Raw genomic sequence first — 24,385 nt, 5'->3', positions numbered from 1 at the left:
GGACGAGGACTGAGTGTTGATTATTGATGTTTGAGGTCTGAGGATTGATGGTTGAGTATTGAGAATTGATGGTTGAGGGATGTGTGTTGAAAATTGAGGATTGAGGATTGAGGATTGAGGATTGAAGATTGAGGATTGAAGATTGTGTATTTAGGATTGAAGATTGAGGATTGAGGATTGAGGGTTGTGGATTGAGGACGAGGACTGAGGGTTGAGTATTGATGTTTGAAGTATGAGGATTGAGGATTGAGGATTGAGAATTGAGGATTGAGGATTGAGGATTGAGGGTTGAAGATTGAGGATTCGGTATTGAGGATTGAAGAATGAGGATTGAGGATTGAGGAGTGAGGATTGAGGATTGCAGATTGAGTATTGAGGATTGTAGATTGAGGATTGATGATTGAGGATTGAAGATTGAGGATTGAGGATTGAGGATTGAGGATTGAGGATTGAAGACTGAGTATTGAGGATTGAAGATTAAGATTGAGGATTGAGGAATGAGGATTGAGGATTGAGGATTGAGGATTGAGGATTGAGGATTGAGTATTGAAGATTGAGGATTGATGACAGAGGATTGAGGACTGATTGTTGAGGACTGAGGGATGAATATTGAGGATTCAGGACTGACGACTCAAAATTGAGGTTTGAGGACAGAGGATTGAGGATTGAATGTTGAGTATTGGGCATTGAAGATTGAGGATAGAGGATTGAGGATTGAGGATTGACGATGAGGTCTGAGGACTGAGGATTGAGGTTTGAGGACTGAGGACTGAGGATTGAGGATTGAGAATTGAGGATTGAGGACTGAGGATTGAAGATTGAGGATTGGGCATTGAGGATTGATTAATGAGGATTGAGGATTGAGGATTGAGGATTGAGGAATGAAGATTGAGTATTGAGGATTGAAGATTGACGATTGAGGTTTGTGGATTGAGTATTGAGGATTGAGGATTGAGGATTGAGGATTGAGTATTGAGGATTGAAGATCCAGAATTGAGGATTGAGGATTGAGGATTGAGGATTGAGTATTGAGGATTGAACATCCAGAATTGAGGATTGAGGATTGAGGATTGAGGATTGAGGATTGATGATTGAGGATTGAGCATTGATGATTGAAAATTGAGGACTGAGGATTGAAGATTGAGTATTGAGGGTTGAGGATTGAAGATTGAGGATTCGGTATTGAGGATTGAAGAATGATGATTGAGGATTGAGGACTGAGGATTGAGGATTGCAGATAAATTATTGAGGATTGTAGATTGAGGACTGAGGATTGAGGGTTGAAGATTGAGGATCGAGTGTTGAGGATTGAGGATTGAGGATTGAGGATTGAAGATTGAGTATTGAGGATTGAAGATTAAGATTGAGGATTGAGGATTGAGTATTGTGGATTGAGCATTGAGGATTGAAGATTGAGTATTGAGGATGGAAGACTGACGATTGAGGATTGAGGATTGAGGATTGAGGGTTGAGGATTGAGGATTGAGGTTTGAAGGTTGAGTATTGAGGATTGAAGATTGAGGATTGAGTATTGAGGATTGAGGATTGAGGATTGAAGATCGAGGATTGAGGATTGAGGATTGAAGAGAGAGAACTGAGTGTTGAGGATTGAGTATTGAGAATTGATGTTTGGGGATTGAGATTTGATTATTGAATATTGCGGATTGAGTATTGAACCATGAGAATTCAGGATATTCTATTGAGTATTGAGAACTGAGGATTGATGATTGAGTATTGAGGATTGATGGTTGAGGGTTGTGCGCTGAATATTGAGGATTGAGGATTGAGGATTGAGGATTGAGGATTGAGGATTGAAGATTGAGTATTGATGATTGAAGATTGAGGATGGAGGATTGAGGGTTGAGGTTTGAGGACGAGGACTGACGGTTGAGGTTTGAGGTTTGAGAATTGAGGATTGAGGATTGAGGACTGAGGATTGAGGATTGAAGATCGAGTATTGAGGATTGAAGATTGAGGTTTGAGGATTGAGGATTGAGAATTGAGCATTGAGGATAGAGGAGTGAAGATTGAGGATTGGGTATTGAGGATTGAAGAATGAGAATTGAGGATTGAGCATTGGGGATTGAGGATTGAAGATTGATGGTAGAGTACTCAGGACTGAGGATTGAGGATTGAAGGTTTAGTATTCAGCACTCAGAATTGAGGTTTGAGGACTGAGGATTGAGGATTGAAGATTGAGTATTGAGGATTGAATATTGAGGATTGAGGATTGAGGATTGAGGATCGAGGATGAGGTCTGAGGGCTGAGGATTGAGGTTTGAGGACGGAGGACTGAGGGTTGAGGATTGAGGATTGAGGATGTGGGCTGAGGGTTGAGGATTGTGGTTTGAGGACTGAGGACTGAGGATTGAGGATTGAGAATTGAGGATTGAGGATTGAGGATTGAAGATTGAGGATTGGGTGTTCAGGATTGAAGAATGAGGATTGAGGATTGAGGATTGAGGATTCAGGATTGAAGATTGAGTATTGAGGATTGAAGTCCGACGATTGACGATCGAGGATTGAGGATTGAGGATTGGAGATTGAGTATTGAGGGTTGAAGATTGAGGATTGAGGATTGAGGATTGAGGATGGAGGATGAGGGCTGAGGCTTGAGGATTGAGGTTTGAGTATTGAATCCTGAGAATTCAGGATATTCTATTGAGTATTGGGAATTGAGGATTGATGGTTGGGTATTGAGGATTGAGGAATAAGTATTGACGATTGAGTATTGAAGATTGAGGATTGATGATTGAGGATTGAGGATTGTGGATTAAGGATTGAGGATTGAGTATTGAAGATTGAGGATTGGGTATTGCGGATTGAACATTGAGGATTGAGGATTGAGGATTGAGGATTGAGGATTGAGGACTGAAGGTTGAATATTGATGATTGAAGATTGAGGATTGAGGATTGTGTGTTGTGGATTGAGGACGAGGGCTGAGGGTTGAGTATTGATGTTTGAGGTCTGAGGATTGAGGATTGAGGATTGAGAATTGAGGATTGAGGATTGAGGATTGAAGATTGAGGACTGGGTGTTGAGGATTGAAGAATGAGGATTGAGGATTGAGGATTGAGGATTGAGGATTGAAGATTGAGTATTGAGGATTGAAGATTGAGGATTGAGGATTGAGGATTGAGGATTGAGTGTTGAGGATTGAGGATTGAAGATTGAGTATTGAGGATTGAAGATTGAGGATTGAGGATTGAGGATTGAGGATTGAGGATTGCAGATTGAGGATTGGGGACTGAGCGTTGAGGGTTGAGTGATGAGAATTGATGATTGTGGATAGAGATTTGAAGATTGCATATTGAGTATTGAGTATTGAAAGCTTTGAATTGATGATATTCTATTGAGGATTGAGGATTGACAGCTGATTGTTGAGGACTGAGGGCTGAAGATTGAGGATTCAGGATTGAGGATTCAGGATTGAGGTTTGAGGATTGAGGATTGATGATTGAGGATTGTGGATTGAAGATTGAGAATTGAAGATTGAGGATTGAGTATTGAGTGTTGTGGATTGTGGACGAGGACTGAGGGTTGGGTATTGATGTTTGAGGTCTGAGGATTGAGGATTGAGGATTGAGAATTGAGGATTGATGATTGAGGATTGAAGATTGAGGATTGGGTATTGAGGATTGAAGAATGAGGATTGAGGATTGAGGACTGAGGATTGAGGATTGAAGATTGAGTATTGAGGATTGAAGTTTGAGGATTGAGGATTGAGTGTTCAAGATTGAGCATTTGGCACTGAGGGTTGAAGATTGAGGATTGACTATTGAGGATTGAGGATTGAGGATTGAGGATTGCGGATTGAGGATTGAGGATTGAAGATTGAGGATAGGGTATTGAGGATTGAAGAATGAGGATTGAGGATTGAGGATTGAGGATTGAGGATTGAAGATTGAGTATTGGGGATGGAAGATTGACAATTGAGGATTGAGGATTGAGGATTGAGGGTTGAGTATTGAGGATTGAGGTTTGAAGATTGAGTATTGAGGATTGAAGGTTGAGGATTGAGTATTGAGGATTGAGGATTGAGGATTGAGGATTGAAGATTGAGTATTGAGGATTGTAGATTAAGATTGAGGATTGAGGATTGAGGATTGAGGATTGAGGATTGAGGATTGAAGTGTGAGGATTGGGGACTGAGCATTGAGAGTTGAGTGATGAGAATTGATGTTTGTGGATAGAGATCTGAAGATTGCAGGTTGTGTATTGAGTATTGAAAACTGTGAATTGAGGACATTCTATTGAGGATTGAGGATTGACAACTGATTGTTGAGGACCCAGGGCTGAAGATTGAGGATTCAGGATTGAGGATACAGGATTGAGGTTTGAGGACTGAGGATTGAGGATTGAGGATTGAGGATTGAGGATTGAGGATTGAAGACTGAGGATAGGGTATTGAGGATTGAACGTTGCGGATTGAGGGTTGAGGATTGAGTATTGAGGATTGAGGAATGAGGATTGAGGATTGTGGACGGAGTGTTGACGGTTGAGTGATGAGAATTGATGTTTGTAAATAGAGATTTGAAGATTGCAGGTTGAGTGTTGAGTATTGAAAACAGTGAATTGATGATATTCTATTGAGGATTGAGGATTGATAACTGATTGTTGAGGACTGAGGGCTGAAGACTGAGGATTCAGGATTGAGGATACAGGGTTGAGGTTTGAGGACTGAGGATTGATGATTGAGTATTGTGGACTGAGGATTGAGAATTGAAGATTGAGGGTTGAGGATTGAGGGTTGTGGATTGAGGACGAGGACTGAGGGTTGAGTATTGATGTTTGAGGACTGAGGATTGAGTATTGAGGATTGAGAATTGAGGATTGAGGATTGAGGATTGAAGATTGAGGATTGGGTATTGATGATTGAAGAATGAGGATTGAGGATTGAGGATTGAGGATTGAGGATTGAAGATTGAGGATTGGGTATTCAGGATTGAAGAATGAGGATTGAGGATTGAGGATTCAGGATTGAAGATTGAGTATTGAGGATTGAAGTCTGACGATTGAGGATTGAGGATAGAGGATTGAGGATTGAGGATTGAAGATTGACTATTGAGGTTTGAAAATTGAGGATTGAGGATTGAGGGTTGAGTATTGAGGATTGAGGAATGAAGATTGAGGATTGGGGACGAAGTGTTGAGAGTTGAGTGATGAGAATTGATGTTTGTGAATAGAGATTTGAAGATTGCAGATTGCGTATTGAGTATTGAAAACTGTGAATTGATGATATTCTATTGAGGATTGAGGATTGAGGATTGATGATTGAGGATGAGGGCTGAGGGTTGAGGATTGAAGATTGACAATCGAGGATTGAGAATTGAGGATTGAGGATTGAGGATTGAGGAGTGAAGATTGAGTATTGAGGATTGTAGGTTGAGGATTGTCGATTGAGAACTGAAGATTGAGGATTGAATATTGAGGATTGGGGACTGAGTATTGAGGGTTGAGTGATGATAATTGATGTTTGTGGATGAAGATCTGAAGATTGCAGATTGAGTATTGAGTATTGAAAACTGTGAATTGAGGACATTCTATTGAGGATTGAGGATTGACAACTGATTGTGTAGGACTAAGGGCTGAAGATTGAGGATTCATGATTGAGGATTCAGGATTGATATTTGAGGACTGAGAATTGAGGATTGAGAATTGAGGATTGAGGATTGAGGGTTGAAGACTCAGGATTGGGTATTGACGATTGAAGATTGAGGATTGAGGATTGAGGATTGAGTGTTGAGAATTGATGTTTGAGGGTTGAGATTTGATTATTGAATATTGCTGATTGAGTATTGATACATGAGGATTCAGGATATTCTATTGAGTATTGAGAACTGAGGATTGATGGTTGAGTATTGAGGATTGATGGTTGAGGGTTGTGCGTTGAATATTGAGGATTGAGGATTGAGGATTGAGGATTGAGGATTGAGGATTGAGGATTGAGGATTGAAGATTGAGTATTGATGATTGAAGATTGAGGATGGAGGATTGAGGGTTGCGGTTTGAGGACGAGGACTGACGGTTGAGGTTTGAGGTTTGAGGATTGAGGATTGAGGATTGAGGACTGAGGATTGAGGATTGCGGATTGATCATTGAGGATTGAAGATTGAGGACTGGGGATTGAGGATTCAAGATTGAGGATTAAGGATTGAGGACTGGGGATTGAGGATGCAGGATTGGAGATTGATTATTGAGGATTGAAGATTGAGGATTGAGGATTGAGGATTGAGGATTGAGAATTGAGAATTTAGAATTGAGGATGAGGACTGAGGGTTGAGGATTGAGGTTTGAGGAACGAGGATTGAGGATTGAGGATTGAGGAGTGAGGATTCACGATTGAGAATTGAAGTTTGAGGATTGATGACAGAGGATTGAGGATTGAGGATTGAAGATTGAGTATTGAGGATGGAAGATTGAGGTTTGAGGATTGAGGATTGAGAATTGAACATTGAGGATTGAGGATTGACGATTGAGGATTGGGTATTGAGGATTGAAGAATGAGGATTGAGGATTGAGCATTGGGGATTGAGGATTGAAGATTGATGGTAGAGTATTCAGGACTGAGGATTGAGGATTGAAGATTGAGTGTTCAGGATTCAGAATTGAGGTTTGAGGACTGAGGATTGAGGATTGAAGATTGAGTATTGAGGATTGAAGATTGAGGATTGAGGATTGAGTATTGAGGATTGAGGATGAGGTCTGAGGGCTGAGGTTTGAGGTTTGAGGACGGAGGACTGAGGATTGAGGGTTGAGGATTGAGGATGAGGGCTGAGGATTGAAGATTGAGGATTGGGTATTGATGGTTGAAGAATGAGGATTGAGGATTCAGGATTGAGGGTTGAGGATTGAGGATTGAGGATTGATGATTGAGGATTGAAGATTGAGTATTGAGGACGGAAGATTGACGATTGAGGATTGAGGATTGAGGGTTGAGGATTGAGGATTGAGGATTGAGGATTGAGGATTGAAGATTGAGTATTGAGGATTGAAAATTGAGGATTGAGTGTTAGGGATTGAGGATTGAGGATTGAGGATTGAAGAATGAGTATTGAGGATTGAATATTGAGGATTGTGGATTGAGTATTGAGGATTGAGGATTGAGGACTGAGGATTGAGGACTGAAGATTGAATATTGATTATTGAAGGTTGAGGATTGAGGATTGAGGGCTGTGGATTGAGGACGAGGACTGAGGGTTGAGTATTGATGTTTGAGGTCTGAGGATTGAGGATTGAGGATTGAGAATTGAGGATTGAGGATTGAGGATTCAAGATTGAGGTTTGGGTATTGAGGATTGAAGAATGAGGATTGAGGATTGAGGATTGAGGATTGAGGATTGCGGATTGAGGATTGAGGATTGAAGATTGAGGATAGGGTATTGAGGATTGAAGAATGAGGATTGAGGATTGAGGATTGAGGATTGAGGATTGAAGATTGAGTATTGGGGATGGAAGATTGACAATTGAGGATTGAGGATTGAGGATTGAGGGTTGAGTATTGAGGATTGAGGTTTGAAGATTGAGTATTGAGGATTGAAGGTTGAGGATTGAGTATTGAGGATTGAGGATTGAGGATTGAGGATTGAAGATTGAGTATTGAGGATTGTAGATTAAGATTGAGGATTGAGGATTGAGGATTGAGGATTGAGGATTGAGGATTGAAGTGTGAGGATTGGGGACTGAGCATTGAGAGTTGAGTGATGAGAATTGATGTTTGTGGATAGAGATCTGAAGATTGCAGGTTGTGTATTGAGTATTGAAAACTGTGAATTGAGGACATTCTATTGAGGATTGAGGATTGACAACTGATTGTTGAGGACCCAGGGCTGAAGATTGAGGATTCAGGATTGAGGATACAGGATTGAGGTTTGAGGACTGAGGATTGAGGATTGAGGATTGAGGATTGAGGATTGAGGATTGAAGACTGAGGATAGGGTATTGAGGATTGAACGTTGCGGATTGAGGGTTGAGGATTGAGTATTGAGGATTGAGGAATGAGGATTGAGGATTGGGGACGGAGTGTTGACGGTTGAGTGATGAGAATTGATGTTTCTAAATAGAGATTTGAAGATTGCAGGTTGAGTATTGAGTATTGAAAACTGTGAATTGATGATATTCTATTGAGGATTGAGGTTTGAGGATTGATGATTGTGGATGAGGGATGAGGGTTGAGGATTGAGGTTTGAGGACTGAGGACTGAGGAATGAGAATTGAGAATTGAGGGTTGAGGATTGAGGATTGAAGATTGAGGATTGGGTTTTGAGGATTGAAGAATGAGGATTGAGGATTGAGGATTGAGGATTGAGGTTTCACGATTGAAGATTGAGTATTGAGGATTGAAGACTGACGATTGAGGATTGAGAATTGAGGATTGAGGATTGAGGATTGAAGATTGATTATTGAGGATTGAAAATTGAGGATTGAGGTTTGAGGGTTGAGGATTGAAGATTGAGGATTGAAGATTGAGGATTGGGGACTGAGTGTTGAGGGTTGAGTGATGAGAATTGATGACTGTGGATAGAGATTTGAAGATTGCAGATTGAGCATTGAGTATTGAAAACAGTGAATTGATGTTATTCTATTGAGGATTGAGGATTGATAACTGATTGTTAAGGACTGAGGGCTGAAGACTGAGGATTCAGGATTGAGGATTCAGGGTTGAGGTTTGAGGACTGAGGATTGATGATTGAGTATTGTGGACTGAGGATTGAGAATTGAAGATTGAGGGTTGAGGATTGACGGTTGTGGATTGAGGACGAGGACTGAGGGTTGAGTATTGATGTTTGAGGACTGAGGATTGAGTATTGAGGATTGAGAATTGAGGATTGAGGACTGAGGATTGAAGATTGAGGATTGGGTATTGATGATTGAAGAATGAGGATTGAGGATTGAGGATTGAGGATTGAGGATTGAAGATTGAGGATTGGGTATTCAGGATTGAAGAATGAGGATTGAGGATTGAGGATTCAGGATTGAAGATTGAGTATTGAGGATTGAAGTCTGACGATTGAGGATTGAGGATAGAGGATTGAGGATTGAGGATTGAAGATTGACTATTGAGGTTTGAAAATTGAGGATTGAGGATTGAGGGTTGAGTATTGAGGATTGAGGAATGAAGATTGAGGATTGGGGACGAAGTGTTGAGAGTTGAGTGATGAGAATTGATGTTTGTGAATAGAGATTTGAAGATTGCAGATTGCGTATTGAGTATTGAAAACTGTGAATTGATGATATTCTATTGAGGATTGAGGATTGAGGATTGATGATTGAGGATGAGGGCTGAGGGTTGGGGATTGAAGATTGACAATCGAGGATTGAGAATTGAGGATTGAGGATTGAGGATTGAGGAGTGAAGATTGAGTATTGAGGATTGCAGGTTGAGGATTGTCGATTGAGGACTGAAGATTGAGGATTGAATATTGAGGATTGGGGACTGAGTATTGAGGGTTGAGTGATGATAATTGATGTTTGTGGATGAAGATCTGAAGATTGCAGATTGAGTATTGAGTATTGAAAACTGTGAATTGAGGACATTCTATTGAGGATTGAGGATTGACAACTGATTGTGTAGGACTAAGGGCTGAAGATTGAGGATTCATGATTGAGGATTCAGGATTGATATTTGAGGACTGAGGATTGAGGATTGAGAATTGAGGATTGAGGATTGAGGGTTGAAGACTGAGGATTGGGTATTGACGATTGAAGATTGAGGATTGAGGATTGAGAATTGAGTGTTGAGAATTGATGTTTGAGGATTGAGATTTGATTATTGAATATTGCTGATTGAGTATTGATACATGAGGATTCAGGATATTCTATTGAGTATTGAGAACTGAGGATTGATGGTTGAGTATTGACGATTGATGGTTGAGGGTTGTGCGTTGAATATTGAGGATTGAGGATTGAGGATTGAGGATTGAGGATTGAGGATTGAAGATTGAGTATTGATGATTGAAGATTGAGGATGGAGGATTGAGGGTTGCGGTTTGAGGACGAGGACTGACGGTTGAGGTTTGAGGTTTGAGGATTGAGGATTGAGGATTGAGGACTGAGGATTGAGGATTGCGGATTGATCATTGAGGATTGAAGATTGACGACTGGGGATTGAGGATTCAAGATTGAGGATTAAGGATTGAGGACTGGGGATTGAGGATGCAGGATTGGAGATTGATTATTGAGGATTGAAGATTGAGGATTGAGGATTGAGGATTGAGGATTGAGAATTGAGAATTTAGAATTGAGGATGAGGACTGAGGGTTGAGGATTGAGGTTTGAGGAACGAGGATTGAGGATTGAGGATTGAGGAGTGAGGATTCACGATTGAGAATTGAAGTTTGAGGATTGATGACAGAGGATTGAGGATTGAGGATTGAAGATTGAGTATTGAGGATGGAAGATTGAGGTTTGAGGATTGAGGATTGAGAATTGAACATTGAGGATTGAGGATTGACGATTGAGGATTGGGTATTGAGGATTGAAGAATGAGGATTGAGGATTGAGCATTGGGGATTGAGGATTGAAGATTGATGGTAGAGTATTCAGGACTGAGGATTGAGGATTGAAGATTGAGTGTTCAGGATTCAGAATTGAGGTTTGAGGACTGAGGATTGAGGATTGAAGATTGAGTATTGAGGATTGAAGATTGAGGATTGAGGATTGAGTATTGAGGATTGAGGATGAGGTCTGAGGGCTGAGGTTTGAGGTTTGAGGACGGAGGAATGAGGATTGAGGGTTGAGGATTGAGGATGAGGGCTGAGGATTGAAGATTGAGGATTGGGTATTGATGGTTGAAGAATGAGGATTGAGGATTCAGGATTGAGGGTTGAGGATTGAGGATTGAGGATTGATGATTGAGGATTGAAGATTGAGTATTGAGGACGGAAGATTGACGATTGAGGATTGAGGATTGAGGGTTGAGGATTGAGGATTGAGGATTGAAGATTGAGGATTGAGGAATGAGGATTGAGGATTGAGGATTGAGGATTGAGGATTGAGGATTGAAGATTGAGTATTGAGGATTGAATATTGAGGATTGTGGATTGAGTATTGAGGATTGAGGATGGAAGATTAAGGATTGGGGATTGAGGATTGACGATTGAGGATTGAGTATTGAGGATTAAGAATTGAGGATTGAGGATTGAGGATTGAAGATTCAGTATTGAGGATTGAAGATTGAGGATTGAGGATTGAGGATTGAGGATTGACTATGAGGGCTGAGGGTTGAGGATTGAGGATTGAGGACTGAGGACTGAGGATTGACGATTGAGAATTGAGGATTCAGGATTGAGGATTGAAGATTGAGGATTGGGTATTGAGGATTGAAGAATGACGATTGAGGATTCAGTATTGAGGATTGAGGTTTGAAGATTGAGGATTGAGGATTGAGGATGGGGGATTGAAGATTGAGTATTGACGATTGAAGATTGAGGATTGAGGATTGAGGACTGAGGATTGAGGATTGTAGACTGAGGATTGGGGACTGAGTGTTGAGGGTTGAGTGATGAGAATTGATGTTTGTGGATAGAGATTTGAAGATTGCAGATTGAGTATTGCGTATGGAAAACTCCGAACTGAGGATATTCTATTGAGGATTGAGGATTGATCGCTGATTGTTGAGGACAGGGCGCTGAAGATTGAGGATTCAGGATCGAGGATTCATGATTGTGGTTTGAGGACTGAGGATTGAGGATTGAGGATTGAGGATTGAGGATTGAGGATTGAGGATTGAAGATTGAGGATTGGGTATTGAGGATTGAACATTGAGGGTTGAGGATTGAGAATTGAGGATTGAGGATTGAGGATTGAAGATTGAATATTGATGATAGAAGATTGACGATTGAGGATTGAGGATTGAGGATTGACGATTGAGGACTGAGGATTGAAGATTGAGTATTGAGGATTGAGAATTGAGGATTGAGGATTGAGGATTGAGGACTGAGGATTGAGGATTGAGGATTGAGGATTGAAGATTGAAGAATGAGGATTGAGTATTGAGGATTGAAGATTGAGGATTGAGGATTGAGGATTGAGGATTGAAGATTGAGTATTGAGAATTGAGGATTGAGGATTGAGGATTGAAGATTCAGTATTCAGGATTGAAGATTGAGTATTGAGAATTGAGGATTGAGGATTGACTATGAGGGCTGAGGGTTGAGGATTGCGGTTTGAGCACTGAGGACTGGGGATTGAGGATTGAGAATTGAGGATTGGGGATTTAGGATTGAAGATTGAGGACTGGGTATTGAGGATTGATGAATGAGGATTGAGGATTGAGGATTGAAGATTGAGGATTGAAGATTGAGGATTGAGGATTGAAGATTGAGTATTGATGATTGAAGATTGAGGATTGGGGATTGAGGGTTGAGGATTGAGGATTGAAGATTGAGGATTGGGGACTGAGTGTTGAAGGTTGAGTGATGAGAATTGATGTTTGTGAATAGAGATTTGAAGATTGCAGATTGAGTATTGCGTATGGAAAACTCTGAACTGAGGATATTCTATTGAGGATTGAGGATTGACAACTGATTGTTGAGGACTGAGGGCTGAAGATTGAGGTTTCAGGATTGAGGATTCAGGATTGTGGTTCGAGGACTGAGGATTGAGGTTTGAGGATTGAGGATTGAGGTCTGAGGATTGAGGATTGAGGATTGAGTATTGAGGATTGAGGATTGAGGATTGAAGATTGAGGATTGAGTATTGAGGATTCAGGATGGAGTATTGAGGATTGAGGATTGAGGATTGAAGATTGAGTATTGAGGATTGAAGATTGAGGATTGAGGATTGGGGATTGAGGGTTGAGGATTGAGGATTGAAGATTGAGGATTGGGGACTGAGTGTTGAAGGTTGAGTGATGAGAACTGATGTTTGTGAATAGAGATTTGAAGATTGCAGATTGAGTATTGCGTATGGAAAACTCTGAACTGAGGATATTCTATTGAGGATTGAGGATTGACAACTGATTGTTGAAGACTCAGGGCTGAAGATTGAGGATTCAGGATTGAGGATTCAGGATTGAGGTTTGAGGACTGAGGATTGAGGATTGAGGATTGAGGATTGAGGATTGAGGATTGAGGATTGAAGTCAGAGGATTGGGTATTGAGGATTGGACGTTGAGGATTGAGGTTTGAGGATTGAGGATTGAGGATTGAGGATTGTGGATTGAAGATTGAATATTAATGATTGAAGATTGAGGATTGAGGATTGAGGGTTGTGGATTGAGGAGGAGGACTGAGGGTTGAGTATTGATGTTTGAAGTCTGAGGATTGAGGATTGAGGATTGTGAATTGAGGATTGAGGATTGAGGATTTAAGATTGAGGATTCGGTATTGAGGATTGAAGAATGAGGATTGAGGATTGAGGAGTGAGGATTGAGGATTGCAGATTGAGTATTGAGGATTGTAGATTGAGGATCGATTATTGAGGATTGAAGATTGAGGATTGAGGATTGAGGATTGAGGATTGAGGATTGAAGACTGAGTATTGAGGATTGAAGATTAAGATTGAGGATTGAGGAATGAGGATTGAGGATTGAGGATTGAGGAGTGAGGATTGAGGGTCGAGTCTTGAAGATTGAGGATTGATGACAGAGGATTGAGGACTGATTGTTGAGGACTGAGGGATGAATATTGAGGATTCAGGACTGAGGACTCAAAATTGAGGTTTGAGGACAGAGGATTGAGGATTGAAGGTTGAGTATTGGGCATTGAAGATTGAGGATAGAGGATTGAGGATTGAGGATTGACGATGAGGTCTGAGGGCTGAGGATTGGGGTTTGAGGACTGAGGACTGAGGATTGAGGATTGAGAATTGAGGATTGAGGACTGAGGATTGAAGATTGAGGATTGGGTATTGAGGATTGATTAATGAGGATTGAGGATTGAGGATTGAGGATTGAGGAATGAAGATTGAGCATTGAGGATTGAAGATTGACGATTGAGGTTTGTGGATTGAGGTTTGAGGATAGAGGATTGAGAATTGAGGATTGAGTATTGAGGATTGAAGATCCAGGATTGAGGATTGAGGATTGAGGGTTGAGGATTGAGTATTGAGGATTGAGGATTGAAGATTGAGGATTCGGTATTGAGGATTGAAGAATGAGGATTGAGGATTGAGGACTGAGGATTGAGGATTGGGGACTGAGTATTGAGGGTTGAGTGATGAGAATTGATGTTTGTGTATAGAGATCTGAAGATTGCGGATTGAGTATTGAGTATTGAAAACTGTGAATTGAGTACGTTCTATTGAGGATTGAGGATTGACAACTGATTGTTGAGGACTCAGGGCTGAAGATTGAGGAATCAGGGTTGAGGATTCAGGATTGAGGTTTGAGGACTGAGGATTGAGGATTGAGGATTGAGGATTGAGGATTGAGTATTGAGGATTGAAGTCTGAGGATTGGGTATTGAGGATTGGATGTTGAGGATTGAGGGTTGAGGATTGAGGATTGAGGATTGAGGATTGTGGATTGAAGATTCAATATTAATGATTGAAGATTGAGGATTGAGGATTGAGGGTTGTGGATTGAGGACGAGGACTGAGGGTTGAGTATTGATGTTTGAAGTCTGAGGATTGAGGATTGAGGATTGTGAATTGAGGATTGAGGATTGAGGATTTAAGATTGAGGATTCGGTATTGAGGATTGAAGAATGAGGATTGAGGATTGAGGAGTGAGGATTGAGAATTGCAGATTGAGTTTTGAGTATTGTAGATTGAGGATTGAGGATTGAGGATTGAAGATTGAGGATTGAGGATTGAGGATTGATGATTGTGGATTGAAGACTGAGTATTGAGGATTGAAGATTGAGAATTGAAGATTGAGGATTGATGACAGAGGATTGAGGACTGATTGTTGAGGACTGAGGGATGAATATTGAGGATTCAGGACTGAGGACTCAAAATTGACGTTTGAGGACAGAGGATTGAGGATTGAAGGTTGAGTATTGGGCATTGAAGATTGAGGATAGAGGATTGAGGATTGAGGATTGACGATGAGGTCTGAGGGCTGAGGATTGAGGTTTGAGGACTGAGGACTGAGGATTGAGGATTGAGAATTGAGGATTGAGGACTGAGGATTGAAGATTGAGGATTGGGTATTGAGGATTGATTAATGAGGATTGAGGATTGAGGATTGAGGATTGAGGAATGAAGATTGAGTATTGAGGATTGAAGATTGACGATTGAGGTTTGTGGATTGAGGATTGAGGATTGAGGATTGAGGATTGAGGATTGAGTGTTGAGGAATGAAGATCTAGGATTGAGGATTGAGGATTGAGGATTGAGGATTGAGGATTGAGGATTGAGGATTGAGCATTGAGGATTGAAAATTGAGGATTGAGGATTGAAGATTGAGTATTGAGGATTGAGGATTGAAGATTGAGGATTCGGTATTGAGGATTGCAGAATGATGATTGAGGATTGAGGACTGAGGATTGAGGATTGCAGATTGATTATTGAGGATTGTAGATTGAGGACTGAGGATTGAGGGTTGAAGATTGAGGATTGAGTGTTGAGGATTGAGGATTGAGGATTGAGGATTGAAGATTGAGTATTGAGGATTGAAGGTTAAGATTGAGGATTGAGGATTGAGTATTGAGGATTGAGCATTGAGGATTGAAGATTGAGTATTGAGGATTGAAGATTGAGGACTGAGTGTTGAGAGTTGAGTGATGAGGATTGGGTATTGAGGATTGAAGATTGAGGAATGAGGATTGAGAATTGAGGGTTGGGGACTGAGTGTTGAGGGTTGAGTGATGAGAATTGATGTTTGTAGGTAGAGATTTGAAGATTGCAGATTGAGTATTGAGTATTGAAAACAGTGAATTGAGGATATTCTATTGAGGATTGGGGATTGACAACTGATTGTTGAGTACTGAGGGCTGAAGATTGAGGATTCAGGATTGAGGATTAGGGATTGAGGTTTGAGGGCTGAGGATTGAGGATTGAGAATTGAGGATTGAGGATTGAGGATTGAGGATTGAGGATTGAAGATTGAGTATTGGGTATTGGGGATTGAACATTGAGTACTGAGGATTAAGGATTGAGGATTGAAGATTGAATATTGATGATTGAAGATTGAGTATTGAGGGTTGAGGGTTGTGGATTGAGGACGAGGACTGAGTGTTGACTATTGATGTTTGAGGTCTGAGGATTGATGGTTGAGTATTGAGAATTGATGGCTGAGGGTTGTGTGTTGAATATTGAGGATTGAGGATTGAGGATTGAGGATTGAAAATGGAGGATTGAAGATTGTGTATTTATGATTGAAGATTGAGGATTGAGGATTGAGGGTTGTGGATTGAGGACGAGGACTGAGGGTTGAGTATTGATGTTTGAAGTCTGAGGATTGAGGATTGAGGATTGAGAATTGAGGATTGAGGATCGAGGATTGAAGATTGAGGATTCGGTATTGAGGATTGAAGAATGAGGATTGAGGATTGAGGAGTGAGGATTGAGGATTGCAGATTGAGTATTGAGGATTGTAGATTGAGGATTGATGATTGATGATTGAAGATTGAGGATTGAGGATTGAGGATTGAGGATTGAGGATTGAAGACTGAGTATTGAGGATTCAAGATTAAGATTCAGTATTGAGGAATGAGGATTGAGGATTGAGGATTGAGGATTGAGGATTGAGGATTGAGGATTGAGTATTGAAGATTGAGGATTGATGACAGAGGATTGAGGACCGATTGTTGAGGACTGAGGGATGAATATTGAGGATTCAGGACTGAGGACTCAAAATTGAGGTTTGAGGACAGAGGATTGAGGATTGAAGGTTGAGTATTGGGCATTGAAGATTGAGGATAGAGGATTGAGGATTGAGGATTGACGATGAGGTCTGAGGGCTGAGGATTGAGGTTTGAGGTCTGAGGACTGAGGATTGAGGATTGAGAATTGAGAATTGAGGACTGAGGATTGAAGATTGAGGATTGGGTATTGAGGATTGATTAATGAGGGTTGAGGATTGAGGATTGAGGATTGAGGAATGAAGATTGAGTATTGAGGATTGAAGATTGACGATTGAGGTTTGTGGATTGAGGATTGAGGATTGAGGATTGAGAAATGAGGATTGAGTATTGAGGATTGAAGATCCAGGATTGAGGACTGAGGATTGAGGATTGAGGATTGAGTATTGAGGATTGAGGATTGAAGATTGAGGATTCGGTATTGAGGATTGAAGAATGAGGATTGAGGATTGAGGACTGAGGATTGAGGATTGGGGACTGAGTATTGAGGGTTGAGTGATGAGAATTGATGTTTGTGTATAGAGATCTGAAGATTGCAGATTGAGTATTGAGTATTGAAAACTGTGAATTGAGGACGTTCTATTGAGGATTGAGGATTGACAACTGATTGTTGAGGACTCGGGGCTGAAGATTGAGGATTGAGGGTTGAGGATTCAGGATTGAGGTTTGAGGACTGAGGATTGAGGATTGAGGATTGAGGATTGAGGATTGAGGATTGAGGATTGAAGTCTGAGGATTGGGTATTGAGGATTGGACGTTGAGGATTGAGGGTTGAGGATTGAGGATTGAGGATTGAGGATTGTGGATTGAAGATTGAATATTAATGATTGAAGATTGAGGATTGAGGATTGAGGTTTGTGGATTGAGGACGAGGACTGAGGGTTGAGTATTGATGTTTGAAGTCTGAGGATTGAGGATTGAGGATTGAGGATTTAAGATTGAGGATTCGGTATTGAGGATTGAAGAATGAGGATTGAGGATTGAGGAGTGAGGATTGAGGATTGCAGATTGAGTATTGAGGATTGTAGATTGAGGATTGAGGATTGAGGATTGAAGATTGAGGATTGAGGATTGAGGATTGAGGATTGAGGACTGAAGACTGAGTATTGAGGATTGAAGATTAAGATTGAGGATTGAGGAATGAGGATTGAGGATTGAGCATTGAGGATTGAGGGTTGAGAATTGAGGATTGAGGATTGATGATTGAGGATTGGGTATTCAGGATTGAAGAATGAGGATTGAGGATTGAGGATTGAGGATTCAGGATTGAATATTGAGTATTGAGGATTGAAGTCTGACGATTGAGGATTGAGGATTGAGGATTGGGGATTGAAGATTGATTATTGAGGTTTGAAAATTGAGGATTGAGGATTGAGGGTTGAGGATTGAGGATTGAGGATTGAAGTTTGAGGATTGGGGACGGAGTGTTGAGGGTTGAGTGATGAGAATTGATGTTTGTGAATAGAGGCTTGAAGATTGCAGTTTGAGTATTGAGTATTGAAAACTGTGAATTGAGGATATTCTATTGAGGATTGAGAATTTACAACTGATTGTTGAGGACTGAGGGCTGAAGATTGAGGATTCAGGATTGAGGATTCAGAATTTAGGTTTGAGGACAGGGGATTGAGGATTGAAGATTGAGTATTGAGGATGGAAGATTGAGGATTTAGGATTGAGGATTGAGGATTGAGTATTGAAGATTGAGGATTGATGACTGAGGATTGAGGATTGAGGGTTGTGGATTGAGGATTGGGGATTGAAGATCGAGTATTGAGGATTGAAGATTGAAGATTGAGGATTGAGGGTTGAAGATTGAGGACTGAGTGTTGAGAGTTGAGTGATGAGGAGTGGGTATTGAGGATTGAAGATTGAGGAATGAGGATTGAGGATTGAGGATTGAGGGTTGGGGACTGAGTGTTGAGGGTTGAGTGATGAGAATTGATGTTTGTGGGTAGAGATTTGAAGATTGCAGATTGAGTATTGAGTATTGAAAACTGTGAATTGAGGATATTCTATTGAGGATTGGGGATTGACAACTGATTGTTGAGTACTGAGGGCTGAAGATTGAGGATTCAGGATTGAGGATTAGGGATTGAGGTTTGAGGGCTGAGGATTGAGGATTGAGAATTGAGGATTGAGGATTGAGGATTGAGGATTGAGGATTGAAGATTGCGTATTGGGTATTGAGGATTGAACATTGAGTATTGAGGATTAAGGATTGAGGATTGAAGATTGAATATTGATGATTGAAGATTGAGTATTGAGTGTTGAGGGTTGTGGATTGCGGACGAGGTCTGAGTGTTGATTATTGATGTTTGAGGTCTGAGGATTGATGGTTGAGTATTGAGAATTGATGGTTGAGGAATGTGTGTTGAAAATTGAGGATTGAGGATTGTGGATTGAGGATTGAAGATTGAGGATTGAAGATTGTGTATTTATGATTGAAGATTGAGGATTGAGGATTGAGGGTTGTGGATTGAGGACGAGGACTGAGGGTTGAGGGTTGTGGATTGAGGACGAGGACTGAGGGTTGAGTATTGATGTTTGAAGTCTGAGGATTGAGGATTGAGGATTGAGAATTGAGGATTGAGGATTGAGGATTGAAGACTGAGGATTCGGTATTGAGGATTGAAGAATGAGGTTTGAGGATTGAGGAGTGAGGATTGAGGATTGCAGATTGAGTATTTAGGATTGTAGATAGAGGATTGATGATTGAGGATTGAAGATTGAGGGTTGTGGATTGAGGATTGAGGATTGAGGATTGAAGACTGAGTATTGAGGATTGAAGATTAAGATTGAGGATTGAGGAATGAGGATTGAGGATTGAGGATTGAGGATTGAGGAATGAGGATTGAGTATTGAAGATTGAGGATTGATGACAGAGGATTGAGGACTGATTGTTGAGGACTGAGGGATGAATATTGAGGATTCAGGACTGAGGACTCAAAATTGAGGTTTGAGGACAGAGGATTGAGGATTGAAGGTTGAGTATTGGGCATTGAAGATTGAGGATAGAGGATTGAGGATTGAGGATTGACATGAGGTCTGAGGGCTGAGGATTGAGGTTTGAGGACTGAGGACTGAGGATTGAGGATTGAGAATTGAGGATTGAGGACTGAGGATTGAAGATTGAGGATTGGGTATTGAGGATTGATTAATGAGGATTGAGGATTGAGGATTGAGGATTGAGGAATGAAGATTGAGTATTGAGCATTGAAGATTGACGATTGAGGTTTGTGGATTGAGGATTGAGGATTGAGGATTGAGGATTGAGGATTGAGTATTGAGGATTGAAGATCCAGGATTGAGGATTGAGGATTGAGGATTGAGGATTGAGGATTGAGGATTGAGGATTGAGCATTGAGGATTGAAAATTGAGGATTGAGGATTGAAGATTGAGTATTGAGGATTGAGGATTGAAGATTGAGGATTCGGTATTGAGGATTGCAGAATGATGATTGAGGATTGAGGACTGAGGATTGAGGATTGCAGGTTGATTATTGAGGGTTGTAGATTGAGGACTGAGGATTGAGGGTTGAAGATTGAGGATTGAGTGTTGAGGATTGAGGATTGAGGATTGAGGATTGAAGATTGAGTATTGAGGATTGAAGATTAAGATTGAGGATTGAGGATTGAGTATTGAGGATTGAGCATTGAGGATTGAAGATTGAGTATTGAGGATGGAAGACTGACGATTGAGGATTGAGGATTGAGGATTGAGGGTTCAGGATTGAGGATTGAGGTTTGAAGATTGAGTATTGAGGATTGAAGATTGAGGATTGAGTATTGAGGATTGAGGATTGAGGATTGAGGATTGAAGATTGAGGATTGGGTATTGAGGATTGCACATTGAGGATTGAGGATTGAGGATCGAGGATTGAGGATTGAGGATTGAAGATTGAATATTGATGATTGAAGATTGAGGATTTAGGATTGAGTGTAGTGATTGTGGACGATTACTGAGGGTTGAGTATTGATGTTTGAGGTCTGAGGATTGAGGATTGAGGATTGAGAATTGGGGATTGAGGATTGAGGATTGAAGATTGAGGATTGGGTATTGAGGATTGAAGAATGAGGACTGAGGATTGAGGATTGAGGATTGAGGATTGAAGATTGAGTATTGAGGATTGAAGATTGAGGATTGAGGATTGAGGATTGAACATTGAGGACTGAGTGTTGAGGGTTGAATGATGAGAATTGATGCTTGTGGATAGAGATATGAAGATTGCAGATTGAGTATTGTGTATCGAAATCTGCGAATTGAGGATATTCTATTGAGGATTGAGGATTGTCACCAGATTGTTGAGGACTGAGGGCTGAAGATTGAGGATTCAGGATTGAGGATTCAGAATTGAGGTTTGAGGTCTGAGGATTGAGGATTGAGGGTTGAAGATTGAGTATTGAGGATTGAAGATTGAGGATTGAGGATTGAGGGTTGAGGATTGAGGATGAGGACTGAGGATTGACGATTGAAGATTGAGTATTGAGGATTGAAGGTTGAGGATTGAGCATTGAGGATCGAAGATTGAGTATTGAGGATTGAAGATTGATGATTGAGTGTTGAGGATTGAAGATTGGGGCTTGAGGATTGAGGATTGAGGATTGAGGATTGAGGATTGAGGATTGACGATTGCGGATTGAGGATTGAAGATTGAGTATTGAGGATTGAATATTGAGGATTGTGGATTGAGGATTGAGGATTGAGGATTGAACATTAAGGATTGGGGATTGAGGATTGACGATTGAGGATTGAGTATTGAGTATTAAGAATTGAGGATTGAGGATTGAGGATTGAAGATTGAGGATTGGGGACTGAGAGCTGAGGGTTGTGTGATGAGAATTGATGTTTGTGGATAGAGATTTAAAGATTGCAGATTGAGTATTGAGTATTGAAAACTGTGAATTGATGATATTCTATTGAGGATTGGGAATTGACAACTGATTGTTGAGGACTTAGGTCTGAAGATTGAGGATTCAGGATTGAGGATTCAGGATTGAGGTTTGAGGGCTGAGGATTGAGGATTGGGTATTGCGGATTGACATTGAGGATTGAGGATTGAGGATTGAGGACTGAGGATTGGGGACTGAAGATTGAATATAAGATGATTGAAGATTGAGGATTGAGGATTGAGGGCTGTGGATTGAGGACGAGGACTGAGGGTTGGGTATTGATGTTTGAGTTCTGAGGATTGAGGATTGAGGATTGAGAATTGAGGATTGAGGATTGAGGATTCAAGATTGAGGATTGGGTATTGAGGATTGAAGAATGAGGATTGAGGATTGAGGATTGAGGATTGAGGATTGAAGATTGAGTACTGAGGATTGAAGACTGAGGATTGAGGAATGAGGATTGAGGATTGAGGATTGAGGATTCAGGATTGAGGATTGAAGATTGAGTACTGAGGATTGAAGACTGAGGATTGAGGAATGAGGATTGAGGATTGAGGATTGAGGATTCAGGATTGAGGATTGAAGATTGAGTCTTGAGGATTGAATATTGAGGATTGTGGATTGAGGATTGAGGATTGAGGATTGAAGATTAATGATTGGGGATTGAGGATTTACGATTGGGGATAGAGTATTGAGGATTAAGAATTGAGGATTGAGGATTGAGGATTGAGGATTCAGGATTGATGATTGAAGATTGAGTATTGAGGATTGAATATTGAGGATTGTGGATTGAGGATTGAGGATTGAGGATTGAAGATTAATGATTGGGGATTGAGGATTGACGATTGAGGATAGAGTATTGAGGATTAAGAATTGAGGATTGAGGATTGAGGATTGAAGATTCAGTATTGAGGATTGAAGATTGAGGATTGAGGATTGAGGATTGAGGATTGACTATGAGGGCTGAGGGTCGAGGATTGAGGTTTGAGGACTGAGGACTGAGGATTGAGGATTGAGAATTGAGGATTCAGGATTTAGGATTGAAGATTGAGGACTGGGTATTGAGGATTGAAGAATGAGGATTGTGGATTGAGGATTGAGGATTGAGAATTGAAGATTGTGGATTGAGGATTGAGGATTGAGGATTGAAGATTGAGTATTGAGGATTGAAGATTGAGGATTGGGGATTGAGGATTGAGGATTGACGATTGAGGACTGAGTATTGAGGATTGAGAATTGAGGATTGAGGATTGAGGATTGAAGATTCAGTATTGAGGACTGAAGATTGAGTATTGAGGATTGAGAATTGAGGATTGAGGATTGAGGATTGAGGACTGAGGATTGAGGATTGAGGATTGAGGATTGAAGATTGAAGAATGAGGATTGAGTATTGAGGATTGAAGATTGAGGATTGAGGATTGAGGACTGAGGATTGAAGATTGAGTATTGAGAATTGAGGATTGAGGATTGAGGATTGAAGATTCAGTATTCAGGATTGAAGATTGAGTATTGAGAATTGAGGATTGAGGATTGACTATGAGGGCTGAGGGTTGAGGATTGCGGTTTGAGCACTGAGGACTGGGGATTGAGGATTGAGAATTGAGGATTGGGGATTTAGGATTGAAGATTGAGGACTGGGTATTGAGGATTGATGAATGAGGATTGAGGATTGAGGATTGAAGATTGAGGATTGAAGATTGAGGATTGAGGATTGAAGATTGAGAATTGATGATTGAAGATTGAGGATTGGGGATTGAGGGTTGAGGATTGAGGATTGAAGATTGAGGATTGGGGACTGAGTGTTGAAGGTTGAGTGATGAGAATTGATGTTTGTGAATAGAGATTTGAAGATTGCAGATTGAGTATTGCGTATGGAAAACTCTGAACTGAGGATATTCTATTGAGGATTGAGGATTGACAACTGATTGTTGAGGACTGAGGGCTGAAGATTGAGGTTTCAGGATTGAGGATTCAGGATTGTGGTTCGAGGACTGAGGATTGAGGTTTGAGGATTGAGGATTGAGGTCTGAGGATTGAGGATTGAGGATTGAGTATTGAGGATTGAGGATTGAGGATTGAAGATTGAGGATTGAGTATTGAGGATTCAGGATGGAGTATTGAGGATTGAGGATTGAGGATTGAAGATTGAGTATGGAGGATTGAAGATTGAGGATTGAGGATTGGGGATTGAGGGTTGAGGATTGAGGATTGAAGATTGAGGATTGGGGACTGAGTGTTGAAGGTTGAGTGATGAGAACTGATGTTTGTGAATAGAGATTTGAAGATTGCAGATTGAGTATTGCGTATGGAAAACTGTGAACTGAGGATATTCTATTGAGGATTGAGGATTGACAACTGATTGTTGAAGACTCAGGGCTGAAGATTGAGGATTCAGGATTGAGGATTCAGGATTGAGGTTTGAGGACTGAGGATTGAGGATTGAGGATTGAGGATTGAGGATTGAGGATTGAGGATTGAAGTCTGAGGATTGGGTATTGAGGATTGGACGTTGAGGATTGAGGGTTGAGGATTGAGGATTGAGGATTGAGGATTGTGGATTGAAGATTGAATATTAATGATTGAAGATTGAGGATTGAGGATTGAGGGTTGTGGATTGAGGAGGAGGACTGAGGGTTGAGTATTGATGTTTGAAGTCTGAGGATTGAGGATTGAGGATTGTGACTTGAGGATTGAGGATTGAGGATTTAAGATTGAGGATTCGGTATTGAGGATTAAAGAATGAGGA

Source organism: Calliopsis andreniformis, unplaced genomic scaffold, assembly GCF_051401765.1.
Source record: "Calliopsis andreniformis isolate RMS-2024a unplaced genomic scaffold, iyCalAndr_principal scaffold0135, whole genome shotgun sequence".
Lineage (NCBI taxonomy): Eukaryota > Metazoa > Arthropoda > Insecta > Hymenoptera > Andrenidae > Calliopsis > Calliopsis andreniformis.
Note: the sequence above shows the minus strand (reverse complement) of the source record.